The 21,858-nt window shown below is 37.1% G+C and overlaps 1 protein-coding gene across 4 annotated transcripts in view; it reads right to left on the reverse strand.

The window, feature by feature from the left end:
* Positions 1-19,968, reverse strand: part of TTLL15 (tubulin tyrosine ligase-like 15) — a 45,874-nt gene extending 25,906 nt beyond the window's left edge. The window contains exon 1 of one of the 4 annotated variants that reach the window (XM_081730036.1): positions 19,826-19,968. The gene's annotated coding sequence lies outside the window, so the exon portion shown is untranslated. Of the gene's footprint in view, positions 1-572; positions 664-19,825 lie in introns of those variants that run through there. The other 3 variants (XM_081730033.1, XM_081730035.1, XM_081730034.1) reach the window with 3 other exon arrangements.
* Positions 19,969-21,858: the final 1,890 nt, after the last annotated feature.

Raw genomic sequence — 21,858 nt, forward strand, 5'->3', positions numbered from 1 at the left:
CTTAAAATTCGAATTTCTGGTTTCTGGTGAAAGGAATTTCAAAATACATAACGAACGTGTTGTTGTTGACGAGCATCTCCCATTACCAATAGCTATGCAAGCACCCTTATTATCAATGTGAGCCGAAACTTTGTATATATTTGTCTCATCGTATTCAAACTACAGTGAAGGTAAGCACAAACCAGAGAATGGATTTTGTTCTGTAATATAGCAGTACGGAAAATAATAAATAACAGAAAAAGAATATACGAAATTACATATCCAAAATATAATTTTGGGGTGAAATGTATGTACTCGAAAGTACACACATTTCATGGACTGTTGGTAACAAACATCCACACTGAAACTCCAAAAGAACAATTTTTCCCCCCTCCATTGAACGAGTGATTTATGTCACATCGCAGATTTTATATATTGTATAACTTAGGGAAAACTACGCAGCGTTTAGCACATATTATAAGGCATCACAACACCAGATATAAACATGTTCCAGTCCGAAAGAGGTTAGAATTCCGTAGGTTTCAACTAGGCCAAAACAACGATAATTTGGAATTTTACTTTCTACCACTTACTTGTCGATTCCCTCCATGGAAAAATAGAATTCTACTTCCTCTCCTACCTGATGGTTGTTGTTATTTTACACCAGCTCTCGAGGATTGAGAGCCTACTTCAGTGTACAAAAATAAAATCTTTGGATCTGACATCCATGAATTAACAAGGAGTAGATGGCTTTCCCCCCAAACCACTCTCGGTCTGACGTAAAAGATTTGCTCTCACTGCAGAAAATCCTATGTCCATTGAGCACAGCAACCTTTCACTGCGCTATTCCACTGTTTCACAGATAGAGAGCCTCAAATACATCGTGAATTGGGTGTAGATACTTTAAATCTCTAATTTTCCACGCTTTTATGGCGACGAAGATCACTCTACGTCCATCACTTAACACTGCTTCCGGTAAAAGACCACGACAATGGGAAGAAGATCCCTAATTGGAGGTTCATTGTGACGTAACTATACAATGATAGGTGTATCTCTCAAGATCAAAGAAGCCGAAAAATCTCAACCACACCTGTGATTGCGGAAGATCCAATCACAGATAATTTAGGTTAAACAAAGAGATGCTTCAAGAAGCTACTATGGCTGACTTTACAAATATAAAATTTTAAAGAAGATTTTTGAAATAAAAATTTTGAATTCTTTCGAAGATCCCCTAAGCCAAAAATATGAATGAAAATTGACTGGAAAGGATTAAAAACGACCAGAAATTACCTTATTTCCTAAAATAATATTATATTTTAGCTAAATATACAAATAATTGTTCAATGTAAATATATTACCATATATTTCCCTCTAAATATACTAAAATCATTAGTTCAAGGAACTTAACGCAAATTTTGCGGTCTACTTCAAATCAAGTCATTGATTAATTATATATTAAAAATAAAATTTTAATAAATATTAAATTCATATATACACTGATTGCCCAAAACTTCCGGGCCATGTTACATTATACGATGTATAAGGTAACATCCTCCGGGAGCTTCGGAAGAAAAAAAAAAAATCTAACTTAGAAGTCCTAAGTTAAGCTCCTTTTTTTTTTCTAACCTAACATTTTAATCATAAAATACACTAATGCAATGCAATCAATATAGGAAATGTTTTGAAAATTTTTCAGAGACCTTAATCCTAACAATGAATTTATAACTACTCTATACGAAAAAAGGAAAATTGAACACAAAATAAGACACAAAACAAACAAAAATTACCTTAATCTAAATTTAACCTACGATTCTCTTTCTTTTTTTTTTTCTTTCTCGACTATGTTTTGTTTCTGTTCAACCTCCCAACAGCTCTCTCCTCTTTTCTTCAGAGCATCGAAATAATTTGAGATTGTCGAAACTCTGAGTGCCAATATTCTCTCCTTTTAAACTTTGTAATCTCGCTGAATTTCTAGTTATAGCGGAAACAATGTATGGTCCCACATAGGTATCCATAAACTTGGCAAATATTTTCTTTGGTATGGATGACAGTGATGAGTTTTAACCATTACTAGTGAGCCTTCAGTAATGGTATCCTGATGTTTCTGCTGTTTACGTTCTTTCTTGGGCACCATTGCTGGACTAGATATGACGAGTTTCTTGTCTTCACTGACAGGAAGTGATTCTTTTGGCCAGATAAAGTTCTTCTTGAAGCTCTTGGACGCAGAGTAGCATAGGAAACGCTCTGCCGGTGTGCATCCAAGTGCATCACACCAGGAATGGTTACACAAATCTTGGGCGGCTTTTAGAAAGGTACTCCATTTGGATTGATTCTCGCTACAATAGAGGCGGAGAATGCGGTGGAGGTCACGATGTCTGCGCTCGATAATGCCATGGGAGGAAGGATGGTATGGCGTGGTAAGTATGTGTTTGATTCGATGTTTTTGACAAAATTCTCGCCAGACGCGCGACAAGAATTGTGGACCTTGGTCACTCACCAAATACTTAGGGTAAGGTAGTTGATAGTAATATCTTTTCTCGAGGACAGCCACAATCTCCCTCGTGTGAGCCGTCCTGAGGGGGAAGAAACACACGAAGCGACTGTAGACGTCCAGGATAGACAAGATATACTTATAACCCTGACTCCTAGGAAGGGGCCCGGCCAGATCGAGGCATTGTTTCTCGAAGGAAGCAGAGGCCTCAACATGGCAGGGTTCCTTTCTGATCACCCTGTACGAGTACTTAGTTCGCGCACAAGGAAGGCATTCTTGAATATACTTAGTAAAAGTCTCACGCATACTTTTCCAGTGAAACATGGCCTTAGCGAACGACAAACATCGCTTTACACCAAAATGGCCTTTGTTGTGAATCGCCGAAACAATATTTTCCACCAAGCTGGCAGGAATGACCAGCAGCCAAACAGAATTTTGAGAATTTCTAATATAAACTAAATGATTCTCCACACGTATCCTGTCATTGTCTCGAGAATCTTTCCAAATGGCGTGTAGCTTTCTACAATACGGATCTTTCCGCTGTTCTCGCCTCAGTTCCGCGACATCCAAGAGGTCAGCGTCCTCCGCGGTCAAAAATTTTATAAAATGATCCTCTTCTGCCTCAGGAATTTCTGGAGGATAACGGCTCAATAGGTCAGCGATTTCAGTGTCAGAGCCTTTGATGTGAACAAATTGCAGATCGAAACGTTGCAGTTTAAGCAGAAGACGAGTAGTTCGAGCATCGAGATTTCTCGAACTGAAAGCATATGTGACTGCAGCATTGTCACAGTGGACCGTAGTCCGTCGACCCAAAATGAAGTAGGAGAATTTCTCGCAAAGGAAAAGGACAGCTGCCAACTCTAACTGGAAGACTGATAAGGAGGCCTCATGCGGCTTTATTCGCCGACTCGCGTACGCAATAACCTCCGGGTCATCCTGTCCCAGGGGAAATTGAGCCACGTAGCCAGCCAATGAATCCGCAGAGGCATCACTGAACAGATGAAAACCCAAATTGAAATCAGGTTGAGCAAGAGCAGGAGGACTACTTAGAAGTTCTTTTAGATGATCGAACTTTTCTAATAACTCCGAAGAGTATTCTATCTTCTGGTCCTTCTTAAGAAGATCGTAAAATGGAGCAGTTAAACCTGCGAAGTTTTGGAAATGTCGCTTTCGCCATCCCACGAGACCAAGAAATCTCCGTAGTGCCTTCTTAGTTCGTGGAAGGGGAAAGTGACGGATGGCCTCATTACTTTTAGGATTTATTTTTACAGAAGATCCTGAAACAAGATGACCAAGAAAAGGGATTTCGAATTTTAAGAAGTTGCATTTCCGAAAATTGAGAGAAAGATTAGCCGAACGAAGAGTGTTGAAAACCTTTTCTAAATGCTGGAAATGTTCGTCTATGGAAGATGAAAAACAAAGAACGTCGTCTAGGTAAACTATAAGAAAATTTTTGAAGGTTTCTAATCCAAAGAAGGTGTGCATGACAGACTGGAAAACCGCTGGTGATGATTTCAAACCCATTGTTAAACGAGTAATTTGATACTGACGTCCTTTGTAAACAAAACTAACATATTTGTAAGAGTCTGGATGGATCGGGACACTATGATATGATTGCGTACAGTCCAACGAGGTGAAAATGGTTGCACCACTGACTCGCGCGATTAGATCGGAGATCGGCTCGACCTGAATCTTTGGTGTAATCACACGCTCGTTGATACCACGCAGATCAATCACGGGCCTTAGCTCTCCAGACGCCTTACGCACAATATGTACAGGGCATCTGTAAGGTGAAGGACCTTCAACGATAATCCCAAGTTTTACCCACTTATCTAAGACCTCCTCAAACTCTTTCTGAAGATGAATGGGTACAGGATACAACTTTCCTACCACCGGGACGTCGTCGGAAAGCTGTATTCTATACGGCTCGACCTTTATGACACGGGAATTCTCTGTGAAGAGACACCTGAATCGTACTAATAATGAAAACAACCTCTCCTGAGAATCCGAATCGAGATCGGTTCTCTGAGAAACAAAGTCCCGAAGTTCCTCCTTCGTAACCGAGGGTTGAAATAAAGAGTCGTCCTCTTTATCTGAAGTTAATTCTGCGACAGTAACCTGGCAACAATGCTGCTGTTCCATGTTAATAGAGATGGTCTGTCCCGAGTCCGTTTGAAGCGAAATTTCTTTAGACTTACAATTTAGAGAAAGGTTGTATCGAACGAAAAATGGGAATCCTAAGATACAGTGTGCTTTTAATTTCTGAACAACATAGACTGGGACTTCGAAAATGCAACCTTGGATAGTGAAGTTTAAGATCTGGAAACCTTTAACTTGGAATGATTCGTCTCCCGCAAAACCTTTTAAAGAGATATTAGTTTTCGGTCGAAGTCTGGCAGAAGGATAGATCTCTTTTATTCGTCTCCAAGCATCTCCCGAGAGCAAATTCGTATCCGCTCCAGAATCTAGGATACAAACCAAAGATAACTCTCCTACCGAACAAGTTAGAGTGGGTGAGGGATAGGATAAAAGAACACTCCTTTCCGCACTGGAGTCACACTCCCTCTCGTCTATCACGAAACGAACCGAGAACAGAGGCGTGCCCGATTTGTTTCCCCGAATTCCGGAAGTTACCAAAACATCTAATTTTGAATTTTGAGGTTCGAGATTAACTACTGGACAGGTTGATGCCAAACAAAAATTTTCATGTTCCGTTACCGAACTTCCTCCTTTTTGGGGAGTCGAGGAATTCATATCGCAGTCCACAGTCTCCCCTAATGAGGGCTGCGACATGCATTTCCCGAACTATTCCCATTCGCTTCAGATGACTGCGCCATCGGCGGCATGAACGTCGTATACGGCGGAGGCCAACCAGTGGACATAGCCATGTTCACCGCTGGGGAAGGAGTGGATGTGGGAGTCGCCACTCCTCCTCCAGGAGGCAAATTCGGCATGTATCCCGGATAGGCTTGCGCTCCCGGTATGTGGTTCGAACTCGGCGCGCACTGTTGGGATGCACCTCGATGACATCCAAAGTTCATTGCTCCCGATTGATAGCTAGGGTTGGAAACATATGGAACATTATGGTTTCCGTTCCCCCAGTTTTGCCTTCGGTTGTTGAACCAGGGTCTTCTGGCCTGAAAATTTCTTCTTCGACCTCGGTTCCCCAAGAATCGATTGCCATTTCCATTTCCCTTGGCATCACCATTCTTCTTTCCTTCGTCCTCCTCCGTCTGCGACGAAGTGTCTTTTGTCTGTTGAGACTTCCCGTTCTTTTCGGTCTTTTTCCCAATCTTGGCCTGCCGAATGTGCAGACGCTTAAATTTCTTATCTGTTACTGGTTCCGGATGACCTTCTATTTCGGCTATCTTAACAATCAGATGCTGGATATTCTTGGGCTCCACGGCTCGCAACAATTTAGCATCTCCAGCCGGCAGACAATCTAGGACAAACTCAATGAGTTCTGTCTCATCTGGATGTTGTGCCACAGCATAGTATTCGGCTATGACCTTCCAGGCAAAGTCAGTTAGCCGGTTATACTTGGACCGGTCAAATTTCATTCCTTGTATGAATTTCTTCTGCAGGCGTTCCATCCTGGCCGAGAAGTAGTGCTCCTTAAATAGACGCACAAAGTCAGCATAACTGCTGATGCCTTTACAGACCGTTTGGTACCAAGTCTTGGCACCAGCCGACAAACAACACGGTACCAAACCATGCGTTCGTATTCTGACGCGGAGATTATCTTAAACGTCTGTTCTAAGTTTTCTAGAAAAGACCTGACCAAACCATATTCTCCTGCGAAGTTCGGTAAGTGATTTAGCTCCGACAGCCTTAAATTTAACGCCCTATTACCAGAACATCCCTCATATCTGCCGGGATTCAGGGGAGAGTTGCAGCCAATCACAGGGCTCTTTGCATTAGAATAATTTTGTCCAAAATTCGAATAAGAGGTATAATTTGGTCCAAAAGGCAAGTTGCTTGGCATCGATACCACTGTGTGACTACATACTCCCTCCGGAATTCCAACAAACGAAGTAGTCCTATCTGCAACAGTACTGGACACTACATTACTTAAGCTACATACATTGGTTGTCGAGACCGAAGCCTGAGACCACGTCAATAATGGATTTAAAGCCCTAGAGGCAACCTGACCACTCATGATATTCCCACAGGTGGGACTGGAATTGTTCGTAACCAACGAATGCGAATTTAAGTCAAACGGCCAGACATTCTTAGCGTGAACTCTGGTCGGCTGACAGACAGAGACTGTCACCGTTGGGACAGTACGAGTCTCCTCAACCGAAGAGACTGGTACATCCACTCGGGTGTCAGAGTCTGTTCCGTCAGAGTCAACCCCCTCACAACCAACAAAGTCACGTGACCGCTTGCGACCGACACGACCTGGTTTATTTTGCTCCCGATCCTTCACCAAAGTTTGGATCTTAGCCTCGAGTACGTTATAAGATTTCCGGGTGCTCGACTCGAGATGCGATAGTTCTTTAGCGAGCTGATCACATCTGCGATTTTGCTTTTCTACTGACAACCGGAGATTCTCCTCAACGGTGTCTACCCGCGCTGTTATCGTATCCTGAAATTCCCCCACCGAAGTATACAAATCGCGAACTTCGTTCCGGAGGTCCGATACGTCCTTGTTTACATTTTCCACCTTTTCATTTACAATTTGCACCATTTCCGACTTTAACAAATCAAATTTTTGATTCATCGCGTACAAATTATTATCTACCTTTTCAAATCTTTGGTTCATAATACTGTCAACCTTTTCAAATTTTTGGTCCATAATACTGTCAACCTTTTCAAATTTTTGGTCCATAATACTGTCAACCTTTTCAAATTTTTGGTCCAAAGTTAAAGTTAATGTTTGACTAAATCGTTCTAACATTTTTGCAAGGTCTGTCACGGATGCAGGTGAACCTGCAGTTCCAACATTCTCTCCACCGTTGTGTAAGAGTTTCTCTCCCGAGTCGTGCGTCGCGGTGTTCGGTTCACTTTCACTTTCCTGTGACTTGGAAAGCGAGCGCACAGTCAGCTTTTTGGCCACACACGTTTTACAATACCATGGCTCACTACACTTATTCAATTCTTCTACCTGCTCATCCGTTATATCATAGCACTGTGCATGCACCCATCCAGAACAACCGTCACAATACACACTGAAGCCCTGTATTTCCTCACTACAACACACATATTCATCCGGGCTACGGGATTCAGTACTTGACCTGCTACCAGCAGACATCTCCATTTCATATAAATTGTTTTCCCCAAGTTACACATATACAAACTCTAGAGTGACTACACATCGTTCAAGGAGTCGTTTGTCACAACAGTCCCCATTACATTACACTGCTCTTTCAATATGATTCACTTAGCACTCGCGAAAGATTGAAATAACAGATCCTGGCTGTGGAACGCCAATTTTACAAAAAAAAAAAAAAAAAAGTAAAAATAAAAATTTAAAATAATGATGATGATACTGATATTGTGTTTCTGTATGATGTTCCCTTTCCTCGAGACTATGGCTGCGTGAATGTGTCACCGACTGCCGAACGCGAACCCATCGGGCCCAGACGGGTAAGCTATCAACACTCACTGACCCATCCACTACACCAATCATCTCCGGAAAATAGAACTCAAGTTGACCCTAAATATAAAGGTTTCTAAGCCTCCTTCATTCTCACTCGCAGCCCAGTATCCCGATCCGCAGTTCATAGCCTGCATCCCATCGCGAGATAAGGTTACAAACCACAATCCGACAGAACAAGACACTGACCCAAGAGTGAAACTGACGGTGAGTGCTTCGAAAATCTAAATGTGTGTGTTTACTAACCCAGATAAAAAATAAAAAAATATCTCAAATTGGATCTAAACCGCGCAACGGAATGGAATTTCGAAAAAGAAAACTAAATGCCAAAAATGAATTTTGCTGATATTATTAACGAAGTGAAATTTCCTGGCAGGTCTGTGATTCCAACCCCGGTCACACTAAGTGAAAACGATTCTGTACACTTTCAAGACGCTATGATTTACTTTCATTACACTGTTCACGTACTGCTTTAAACACTCTACTTTCTGAGTACCAACAATACTATTAAAGTTACTATACTACATCGTTTTAAAATAATTAGCTTTGCACTGGACAATGAAAGATTTTGTTTCGACTCGCACGCTTTATTTACACTAACTTTCTGTATGATAAGAGATAACAGGAGAATACATTTTTTAAAAAAAATAGTCGTAAAGGTTGGAAATTGAGGAAAATTCTTGACATAGCTGAATGGGTAAGTTTATCATTGCATTACATACTCTCTTCACATATCATGAACAATTCTACATACGTTTGGTTTAGTCAAAAAAAAAAAAAAAATTTGAAAATAAGGACATTTACTACAAAATCACGTAAGCCTTGCACTACACATGTGCTACTCATTACGGCTGTGTGCTACATACTTTACTTTCTTTTCTTAGTATTTTCTATTTTAGATACCGTTGTGGAGGTAGGGTCAGCGCGGAGGATTTATACCAACAAGGTGACCTCCCTTGTATGAGCTCAGACCTCATCCACTTTGATTCCACAACAAAACATTTCTTTTGAGACAATACATACACTAAATAAATCCATGAAAAGAAAGTACACTTAACCTAGTCCCTAGCCTAACTATCTAACTTAACCTAAAACATATAAAAATCACTTTATTCAACAGATTAATAATATAGCACACACCCCGCCATTCTACCGAGGACGTATGGGACGTCGACCATTCAGCTTTAATTTTGTATATTGAAAAAAAAAATCTTAAACTATGTGCTTAAAATTCGAATTTCTGGTTTCTGGTGAAAGGAATTTCAAAATACATAACGAACGTGTTGTTGTTGACGAGCATCTCCCATTACCAATAGCTATGCAAGCACCCTTATTATCAATGTGAGCCGAAACTTTGTATATATTTGTCTCATCGTATTCAAACTACAGTGAAGGTAAGCACAAACCAGAGAATGGATTTTGTTCTGTAATATAGCAGTACGGAAAATAATAAATAACAGAAAAAGAATATACGAAATTACATATCCAAAATATAATTTTGGGGTGAAATGTATGTACTCGAAAGTACACACATTTCATGGACTGTTGGTAACAAACATCCACACTGAAACTCCAAAAGAACAATTTTTCCCCCCTCCATTGAACGAGTGATTTATGTCACATCGCAGATTTTATATATTGTATAACTTAGGGAAAACTACGCAGCGTTTAGCACATATTATAAGGCATCACAACACCAGATATAAACATGTTCCAGTCCGAAAGAGGTTAGAATTCCGTAGGTTTCAACTAGGCCAAAACAACGATAATTTGGAATTTTACTTTCTACCACTTACTTGTCGATTCCCTCCATGGAAAAATAGAATTCTACTTCCTCTCCTACCTGATGGTTGTTGTTATTTTACACCAGCTCTCGAGGATTGAGAGCCTACTTCAGTGTACAAAAATAAAATCTTTGGATCTGACATCCATGAATTAACAAGGAGTAGATGGCTTTCCCCCCAAACCACTCTCGGTCTGACGTAAAAGATTTGCTCTCACTGCAGAAAATCCTATGTCCATTGAGCACAGCAACCTTTCACTGCGCTATTCCACTGTTTCACAGATAGAGAGCCTCAAATACATCGTGAATTGGGTGTAGATACTTTAAATCTCTAATTTTCCACGCTTTTATGGCGACGAAGATCACTCTACGTCCATCACTTAACACTGCTTCCGGTAAAAGACCACGACAATGGGAAGAAGATCCCTAATTGGAGGTTCATTGTGACGTAACTATACGATGATAGGTGTATCTCTCAAGATCAAAGAAGCCGAAAAATCTCAACCACACCTGTGATTGCGGAAGATCCAATCACAGATAATTTAGGTTAAACAAAGAGATGCTTCAAGAAGCTACTATGGCTGACTTTACAAATATAAAATTTTAAAGAAGATTTTTGAAATAAAAATTTTGAATTCTTTCGAAGATCCCCTAAGCCAAAAATATGAATGAAAATTGACTGGAAAGGATTAAAAACGACCAGAAATTACCTTATTTCCTAAAATAATATTATATTTTAGCTAAATATACAAATAATTGTTCAATGTAAATATATTACCATATATTTCCCTCTAAATATACTAAAATCATTAGTTCAAGGAACTTAACGCAAATTTTGCGGTCTACTTCAAATCAAGTCATTGATTAATTATATATTAAAAATAAAATTTTAATAAATATTAAATTCATATATACACTGATTGCCCAAAACTTCCGGGCCATGTTACATTATACGATGTATAAGGTAACAATACCAACTAACGGCTGAGGAAAATATAAGATTTGCTGTCATCTGTCTTTTCTAAATGTCTGATGAAGAGGACGTTAGGTCCTTGAAACTGTAACAAAAAAAAAAAAAAAAAAAGTGTATTTATTAATATAATTCATTTGTTCTGGTCAGACAAACTGTGTTTTAAAAAATCCTACAATTTAAAAAAAAAAAACTCTGTTATATTCTCCCTTCGCCTTAACCTTCCTACTACCGTGGGGTCCTATATGAATACAAGGAGGAACATGAAGAAGGAGAAAACACCAATTGATCAACCCTATGAACATCAGTAAGTCAAGATGAAATGTTTAACTGAGAACTGGTTTGAATTATTGAAGCTTCATAATCTCTAGAAAGTGATTTGGCAGAAATGGCAGAATATAAGCACGTATTCTGTATTGTAGGAAATACTTCAGATTTCGAACACTGCTTTTCAGATTTTTTTCCTTCTTTTCATTGTATGGTTCCCGTCTATAACATTTCCATTTCATTTACAAATAAAATGTCAGAGGTTATTCACAAATTTCATTTTATAGTAACCAGAAACAGTGAATACAAAATTTATTCAGAAATTTTGGTTGGTAATGTGGTGATTGACATGGAGGTATTTTATTTTTTCAGTTCGAATAAAACCAGATGCTATTAAGTCGGATTTCAGAGTAATTCACTGGACTAGCATAACCGTCCCAAATATTGGGACAAGGACAAGGCTGTTTTCTAAATTCAAAATCTTGTCAGGTAGAGAATAATATCGTTATTGAATTTTTAAAATTTTATTTGTAGCGCACTGAAGAAACTTTTTCTTTCTTTATTTATTTTGCAGTTTTCACATCGATTTAATTTATTTATTTCATTGTTCGTACTTCTTGTGGTCCATTACTTCCACAATAAGTTGAGGATTCAGTGGTTCGATAGATTTGATACATTTCACCGTGAAACACATACGATGAGCGACGGGCACGGTACTAGAGTCTGAACTAGTGGAAAATATGTCCCAGGGTCATTTTGAACAAAAATTGAGTTCTCCTTTCTGAATAGTAAAGGGAATGGGGGAAATGTGGTGTATAGTATATTAGGGCGTGTCGATTTTTTCAATTTTAAAAATTCTAAAATGAGGGGTGCTAAAAAGTTGAGACCTGACATTGTATTTCGAAGCATATATGGGTGATTCTGAAATTAAGTGGAATTTTGTCATTGGAAAAATCTTAAAAATTAAAATCGGAGAAATAATGTATAATTTATTTTTTACACACCTAAGGGATGAACAAATACAATCATTACAGTGGATGAGGTCAAGAAAATATATTTTTTTTTAAAAAATGGTAATTTATTTCTTTGACAAACACGGTGGTTACATTAATATCCACGGAGGTTACAAAACATACTCAGTGAAGATATATTTAAGTTTTATTCACTAGTAAAATGTAAGACAATGTAATATTTTGAATTGAATGCTTAATATAGATTTGTGCACACATCTAAAATTGTAGTAAACGTAAACCGGAATGTTCTATTTTCCAAGAAAAGCTGTTCCAATTCCGCAACAATGTCCTTAGTATCCACAGTGGCTCTATTTGCTTTTGAGGGAAACACAATTATGAGTTCTGCCTCTATTCTGTAAAAAAAAAAAAACTCGATTTTTTATTCCGAGATGTTAGTAGGCATTTTAAGGTCACGTAATGTCTGATGGTGTTTCTGCTGAGAAAAAAATTGTAGGTGGCGTACTTTACGTATAGATGAAACACTTATATGGAAAGTATTATAAAATATGCGTTTTCAGTTATACGTCTGTTGTACGTTAAGTCCAAATACTACAGGAATTACACATGTAACCTATCTTTTTCTTTCCGTATGAAACAATGTAGGTAGTCAGGATCTCACATACAAATGGACGTATACAACATATAGCTGACGAAGATAACATAAGTATATGCATGTGATATACAGAAAACTGTTAGATGTCAGACATCCTGCAACGGCATGATGTAACATCTAAGGGCAGTGCCTATGTAGCATACGGATAGCGTATGCTCCGTACTGATTTCTATAGTAAGCAAGAGAATACCGTATATTTGTACAATATACCGCTGTCCGGATAACGGATTTTTCTCTGTGCAGCAGGCACAGAGTTGTATTGTCCCTCATGAAAATGACTGCATTTAGTGTCAGTATTATATTGAAAGGAGCTTAGTCTGTGCATATTTAATGCCAATGTGTTTCTTCCCCATGTCACTTTATAGCACTTCCATCCCCTTTGGTAGCTATAACCAAAGGAGATTACCCCCCTCATTTTCCTTGTAATTCGCACACTGCCAACAGATGTAAACACGAAGCGTGGAGAACATTTTTTTATACAATGACTGAGGCAACCATAATATAACTCGTGATATCAATATATCTACGAAATAGATTACATTTTGTTGATAGTTAACATGGAACATTGAAGGATTTTACAACTGATTTCAACATATCTATTGTTTTATTCATTATAAACATATGGAGAAATAATAGTCTACTTGTAGGTACAATTGGCTACTTTATTGGTTGAAGCAAAACAAGTAAAGTTGACTCGGGCGGAAACTGAACCCGTCACCCTTTGCACGAGAGACGTAGATGTTCCTCAATCTGTCATGCCGTCACTTAACTTCATGCGTCGTACGATATATGCGGCGAGTCAGAAACTTCAAGACGCTTTTTCTCCGTTATTTTTGGCTGTTGCGCTCTTCCAGTTTGTAATATTAACACTTTAAATATGCACTACCACTTTGCAAAAAATGGACCCGAACCTCATTTACCAAAATCTGCTTTCTCCTTGTTAGTTTTATTTCGTTTTGCAATTTTCTTACCACTTTTCTTTCGGCTGGTTTCTACCCGGTCAAAATTAGGTCCAACAATATAATTCCTTACGACATTTCGATTGTTACTACCTTATCACTGTCAGGAGGAGTTGCCTCTTCCAGCATTTTATTTACCTCTTCCTTCTTTTCTTCGTTTCTTCTCTTCTCTATGCCATCTAACTTTTTCACGTATTTTTTTCCTCTGGGCTCTTTTCTCTCGTTTATTCATTTCTGTTATTTTTTAAAATCATTCAGCTTGTACTTCTGGCTTTGTATCTCTCTCTCTCTTTTCTTTTGAATTCATCGTATAATGCAGGATCTGCTTTTATTCTTTCTCTTTTTCGTCTTTCTGATTCTCTTTTCATTTTTCTTCTCTTTTCTATTTTTGATACCTTACTTGGCTTTTTCTCTCTACAATTAACCCTTTTATTTGATTCCATTGTTTCTTTTTCAGTAGCATTTTTGTGCCATTCTCTCTATAAAATAAAAAAGTAAATCAATAATTTTAATAATCCAGGTTTAATCAGCAACAAACCTGTATTTATTAGCTTGGACTCGACAAAGTGCACATCCTAACACCTAACTTCAAACATTTAGTGCTTTTGTTCAGAGAGATAAGCAACAACAAATGATACATATGTTATATTTCGAAGTTTTACTCGTGTATAACACTTAATTAAATTTTAATTCAATATTCATCAGCCAAATCATATATTATTGAAGACAACATGTAATTTATATTATAGTAGCATGTTTAGCAAACATATGATAAAATTTTTGGAATTTTTCCTCCGGGTAGCTCTAATAGGTAGCATTTCAATAAGAAGCTCATAGTAACTCAAATATATAACTATTTTTTATAATAATATCATGAAATGCTCATTATGGTAACCTCCATGGATCATGTGTAACCTCCATGCTAGATAGAAGCCACGGAGGTTACTTCCATGGAGGTTACAAAAGTGCACTTCAGACAGCCTGATACTCAAAGCTAGAAGACTATACATGCAATGACTTCGCTTTTAGTAGGAAAACTGCTGTTTTAACAATAATCAATTGAAAAAACATTTTCAACATTTTAAATAATAAAACTAGCAAATACATGGAGGTTACAAGATCAAAGAGTACACACCTATTTTCCACAAAATGTGAAGATTTTTCTCGAACACAATACTGCACACACACTTATCAACATATCAGTCACAAAATGGCTGCTCTGAGCTTCACTTTCAGATCTAGAGACTGGACAGTGCTGCTTCCTAGTAGAATTTCTGGTAATTTTAAAAGTAGTCCATGGAGGTTACCTCACAACCCAGGGACAATATTTTCGCATTAAATAGGCCATGAAAATAACCTTAAAATTTAATTTCTTGCTATGTAGTTTCATTATTTATGTCTTACAGTAGTAAATTATGCTAATTTTTCACGAATTTTCTAGTAAAAACATGTTTTTCTCTTCTGTTAATGTTGAAAAATGTTGGTGGGGACACTCCACGGAGGTTACATTTCACTTATTTTTCGCTTTTTTAAAAGCAGAAAAATAAAATAAATGTTAAAATAAACTCTGGGAACACAAAGTACTAATTAGTTTTTATTTAATAATAACTTTGTTACTTTAATATTGTATATCTAGAGGCTGAAAGATCAGAGGGACTGAAAATTCCCCTTAATTTCAGAATCACCCATATTTACAAATCCGATATAATGTTGTTTTGCTAGGTAAATATCAGTCCAAAGTTTTGTCATTTTCGTTCGTTTGTTTTACAAATTTACTTTTGTTGTTCATAGATGACGCCAGCGTTGTATTTCATTTATTGAGCATAAATACATGCTTGTTAAGATTAGTTTTATCTATTTGCACATTGCTGAATTACAGTTTTAATATTATGTCAAATTTATATTCTACAATCATTAAATTAGATATATTTTCAATTTTAAACGGGTGCTAAAGTTTTCACATTTATTATATAACTCCAGGGGTATAAGATTGAGATCTTCAAATTTGAGTGTGTAAACTTTTTCAAGTAGTTCTTATATTAACATCGTGGTTTCTTTACAATGACTTCTAAGACAAAAACAAAACGTAATATGTTTACACATAGGAGTAATTTGATTGGAACCGGCAGAGAATTGTTACCCTCTGAACTTCCCGTCATTAAGCTATGTTGTCATGCAGCCTATGGTGTCGGCTTGCGTGCCACAGCTGCCATATCTACTGCCGCTCTTATGGATGTTGGCTTGATGACCGACAAAGACCAAAGGTTTGTGAGTGATCACAATAAAGTGAAGAGAGCAGAAGAAAAAAATAATGAAATCCATGGACCAAGAATTTGATGAGTTCTGTCAGCAAGGTATAATCGACTGCATCTTCTTTGACGGCCGTGAAGATATTACGAATGTTATGTTAGTAGCAGAAAATTCAAATCACCAGTTCCCTGGAATTATATGAGAACAACACTATTCTGTTTACAGCGAGCCAGGTGGATGATATTTTTTATTGTTTCATTCCTCAGAAAGATTGCGACAATAGAAAGTAAGCTGAAATTTTTGCTGATAATCTTGAAGATTTTAGAAGGATATTGATAAAATCTTACAAGCAATTGGAGGTGATTCTACTAACGTCAACAATGGTTGGGAAGGTTGTACTATGCATTGGGTAGAAGTCAAACTCGGTCTTAAGCTAAATTGGTAAGTGTGTGCTCTTCACACCAGCGGGTTACCTTTGCGACACTTAATCATAACACTGGATAGCATAATTTTCTCTAGCAATCAGTGCAAAGGTACTATTGGAGATATGCTAGACGCAGTTACTGGACTTGAAATCGATCCTTCATAGCAAAAACTTCCAGTTCGAGAGCCTCTTATTGCGCTGAATGAAAATATCGTAAAAGATTTATCTACAGATCAAGCTTACGGATATCAGATTACACAGGCCATTCTCACTGGAAAACCTCCATGGGATCTGGCGCTTCTTGAAATTGGTCCAGTCAGTCATTTAAGATGGTAGACTACAGCGAATATACTGCGTCGTTTGTGGGTTTTTAAACATGAACTTAACGTCAAATATCTCATAAGTCTTAGGCTGATAGTGAAATACATTGTCAGTGCCCATTACCCTGTTGGTTCAACATCAAAGTCAAGCATTGCTGGGAAAAAGGTCTGCGCCACATCTTGTTTCAACTGCAGTGACATAATATGTAGAAGAAGATTGTTGTGGATGATGTACTTCAAAAGATACTTAACTTGATAAGTGAGGCAGTACAAGGAAATCTCTCTGTACGTCCGAGGAAAATACCTGCTATCGACCCCAATGCCTCGTTCGTGCTAGAGATGATCGACTGGTCTAAAGGTGTTTATGAACCTCCCTTGACATGCAAACTTTCAACAGTAGTAAAGAAATTTGTAGACTTCCGATGAAAGTACCACAGTGGCCAAATCACGCTCAATCTATAGAAAGGTGTATGAAACAAGTCACAGATGAAGCAGCAAAAGTCTATACGCATGAGAGACGTGAGTGGTACATGATAGTTCAAGAAGCAAGTCCACAGATGATGTCCGAAAATGAATCAAAACAGGACATAGTGAAACTTGTTTTGTGGATAACTTGTGCGTTAATAGTATTGCTTACTTGTTGCTATTTCTTGAATGCATTTGTATTAAGTAAAACAAGAACAGCTTTATCACAAAATGTAACACAAATGTAGCATAGATATATATATAGTAATACTATAGTAGTGAGAAAGAAGTGTATGAACTGTATGATGCAGCAGTTACAAAATAATTCATTATAATTGAAAATCAGTAGTTTGTCAATGTGGTTGAGTAATGTATTTTTAAAATCAATGAAGAAAAATCTGTTTCTCAAGATTTGTAACAGAAGCTACACACTTCAAACATGGAGAATGTTACATGTTTTTACTAAACCAATTATAAATTATAATAGTACGTAATCAAAATAATGTTTTCTGTTCTTAGTAACTGCAATGCAATAATATAAAGTCTAAATACAGTATTTCAGTACGTAAGTCTATGTATGAAGAAATTTTATTCAGTGTTTTCTCAAAGTATTGGTTATATACTCTTTCTTACTGTACCTCTAGCATTATTAATATGTTTGATGATTAATAAAATGTTTCATACGGAAAAATAATTTATTTTATAGCATTTCATGGTATTTTCGAAAGTATTTCAGTATGAAATTCCAAAAACTGCTCTTGTGCTATATTCAAATCTTGATTTACCTAGCTAGAATTTATTTAATCACAAAACTAAGTATGGATTTGAATTTCTCATACCTAAAAACATACTTTTAAGACCCCTCATCATGAAAAATTACAAAAAGTATATTTCACCCTCAAAAATGACACGCCCTAATAGTATATGTACGCAGCAGACAGTCCATTTGTTCAATGTTCATGCAGTATACAGTACATTTCTCAATGCAATCACTAAAGGAATGTGAACATTGTGAATTATTCTTTTATTCTAAGATCATTATTTATATTATTTTAGTTTTATTTTCTCGTTTATTAATTACTAAACGTATTTGGCTTTCTTAAACCTGGCTCCTTTTAGCCAGGATACATATTCGTGTATATGCTGAATACAATGTAATACCGTTAGTCCCTAACACATTTGTTCCCTACGAGTGCCCTCCCCAGTGATCCCACCAACTAACGCCTGCCCTGAACTGATATATATATATATATATATATATATATATATATATATATATATATATATATATATATATATATATATATATATATATATATATATATATATCGACCACACAGCATCTTTTTGTGCGATTTTTGTTTGTCCTTCTCATGACGTCTTAGTTAATGTTCATACACACCATCGTTAATATGCCTGCTTCGTACAGATTCAACCCTGCGTGTGTCCAGCTTGGCCCTACCTTGAATAGATAGAAATCTTATTAGCGACTACCTAGCTCATGTTGGTGTGTGCGTTTCGCAATTTTGTTTGGCCACTTTTAGTTGATGGGAACCATTTTTTTTTTTTAATCGAAAAGTTACAATTTCGCTCATTTCTGTTAATATTACGTTAGGTTATGTTTGGTATTTTTAATTAGCACCTGCCTTCGTCTAAACATTTGGCCCCATTCAAATAAAACATACACCTTTCGTTTTAATAGCGTATAAGTCCCAGGTTTTTTACAGGTATAGTAATTGGTGTCTAGGATCGTACTGAAAGATTGATGTTTCAGGGAGTCGATTTTACTAAGAGACGCTGTATTCATTTCTACAATATATCCTCTCCTCATAAAGTTAACCTGTACAATTGCTAATGATAGTAAGCTGATTTTGAAACAAAAAAAAAAAGAAGGGCAAGGTTCTAAAACACCGGTCCCCCTTCCCATTTAGCTGTAATAAAGACAGAAAACAACGTGCCCCGCGGGGCTTTAACCCACCTTCACACGCTGTAGCTCGTTCGGCAATACTACGTGAATTAAATATTAAACTTTGGTACAGAAATGAACCAACCTAGCTACTGACCTATATGGGGGGACCTGTGTTCTAGAACCTTCCCAAGAATAAGCAATGAATAAATACTTATTCACCTATTCTCAGGCTGTACACGATTTCTTATAGATAATCCTGGAGGTCTCATACATTCATGATGGTGAACTAAAGGTTTACATATTGCAGACAGTTATTGGAGTTATTGGTAATTAGACCTTCCCATACCATATAATGCTCAATCTATTTAGCTGTATTGTATTTACTGCATTCACTCTATTACCAACATGTGGGAATTTAACCTTAGTATAGAGAAAAAATTAAGTTGATTAGTATATGGGGTTACAATGCCCGCTCCAGCTGGTATACTCCCTCAGAAACGAGAAATTATTATCTTTTAATTTTATGAAAATGGATCAAAACTTCCCTAACCTTAAGCTAATCCGCTCCTATACTACATACTCTCCTCTACCCTGCCCTACTCTACTACACCCTTTCAAAGCGGCAGTACTTATCAATGAGCGGATTATGAGCGGTTATCAATGAGCTGGAGCGTGTATTGTAAAGTTTGTCCAATATGGAATGTAAACAGTTTCCAGTTAGAAAATTGACAATATTTGAATTGCAGCCTTTTGTGTAATATTACCATACTAAATCAATATTACCTTTTTAAGGAAAGTTTAACATGACATATACTACTTTTACATAAAATATTTATCCTAATTTTTATGTACAGTGTTGCCAAGGATACCGAGTCCACAGTATACTTTCCAATCCTTTTCTTCTTTTTCAAAATCTTTACTATCACTTTACTTCTGGGGATTGAAAGCTTCCCTCTTTCTGTCCCTGGCTTCAAAGTCTTCGAACTAGTTAAAAAGGATAATGTACAAGGGATGATTTATGGGTTAGGTTAGCTTAAAGTAGGGAATCATATGGCGCAGATCAATATTATTGAGTAGACGAAACTGGAGTAGACGATAGATTACAGTGGTATTTTTAAGGGAGAGTGGCGACTAATGTTAGTGTTGCAGCGTTGCGCAACGATCAGTTTTTCAAGAAAAAAATATTAACACTAGTAGTAAAGAAGTGAAGAATTTTACTTTCTATTACTCCTTTACATACCTTAAATAACATATGTTTTACTTCTATAACTGTAAAATCCATTAATGCGTTTTAAAAAGCAGAAAACAATCCGTCAGAGAATCTCTAATTTATATTGCGTTGCAGCGAGCATACAACGACCAGATCTCTACAACACGGACATTGGAGCGAATGCTAAGTCTCTTTTCCCCTATCTCAGTAGTTAGAGACCGTGGTCGTTGCTGTGCTCGTGCAACGCGGGACGGTTTTCAGTGAACGAGAAGACTTTTCGCGCTAAATAAGATTTCTGAATATTATTTCACTTCCAATTAACAAGTGGCATTCATTTTTTATGGATTCATAATTATATTTAAATAATGGAATTGTGCTGAAGTACACAAATGTAATGATACATTTTTTTAAAGGTAATTGTAGTATTACAAAATAAGAAAGAAAATATGTAGTAGTGCAGAAAACAAATGAAAGTAAACAAGTACTTACAATTTAACCATTAGTTTATATATATTTAATGAAGACTTACAGTAATTTGTGAACGAAATAATAATAAGTCAATATATAATATCATATTTCAGGAATAATTAATATGATTCCTTCATTTCTGAAGAAAGCGAAATTCGTTGAACAACACCCTGAGTGCTTTTGCTTCTGACAAGAATTACAGAAATTCGAGTAATCCTTAGAATCGGAGTTGATAATGAAAAATCACATTTCTGCTTTCCAAAATTATCCAAACAGACGTACATGCTAAAAATTGTACAGCATCTTCCCCTCTGTAGATAATATTTTAGTATATATGTATATCTTCTATAAAATAAATGCATCGTATACTTTCCATATACTTTCCATGATAGCTTTCCATATGGGAGCATGGAGGCTCAGAGGTAGTGCTTGCCTTTGGCGCGTGGGATCCCTAGTTCAATGGCCGGTCAAGTAAGTTTGTAGTGGACAAGATCATGTCCGTGAGTTTTTTCATAATACTCCAGTTTCCTGCCACATTCTCATTCCATCAATTATTCCATCATCATTCAGTTGTCTAGATCATCCGTATCCCTTAGCGTAACGGACATTATCATGCGACGTTGAACTGAAAGATTAAACTTTCGATATAAAACTGTGTAATGCATTGGCTACAATGCATTTGGGACTAGTTAGCAATGCTGTTTGTTTTGACGTTCTTTGACTTTTGGCTCCTATTACATGCTGATCCAACATTTGGCGAGTTCCAAAGTTTGCTTTCCAGAAGGTATGGCATCGATAAGCATTGTTTAGCCTCATGTGGATGGACTGTAGTTTCCCCTTCGCACACTCGTGTGTGTGTATACCTCTTGAGTGTGTTTTGAATCAGGAGTTTTGGCTTTTAGTTATTAGATTTACTTGCGTTGTGTGTTCTAATTCAGTGACTTAAGCCATTTATGCTCGAACATAAAGAACATAAAAAATACAAATCTTCGGCTTCACATTTGAGAAGTGTTTTAAAAGTCACACTTTTTCGAAGTTGGACAGTTCTTATGGGAGATAACTTGACGTCACATACAAAACGTCAGACAGAACATATGTATACTGAATATGATCATAAATTATATTCGTTTTCGAGGCG

This window comes from Thermobia domestica, chromosome 11, assembly GCF_964235325.1.
Source record: "Thermobia domestica chromosome 11, izTheDome1.hap1.1, whole genome shotgun sequence".
NCBI lineage: Eukaryota > Metazoa > Arthropoda > Insecta > Zygentoma > Lepismatidae > Thermobia > Thermobia domestica.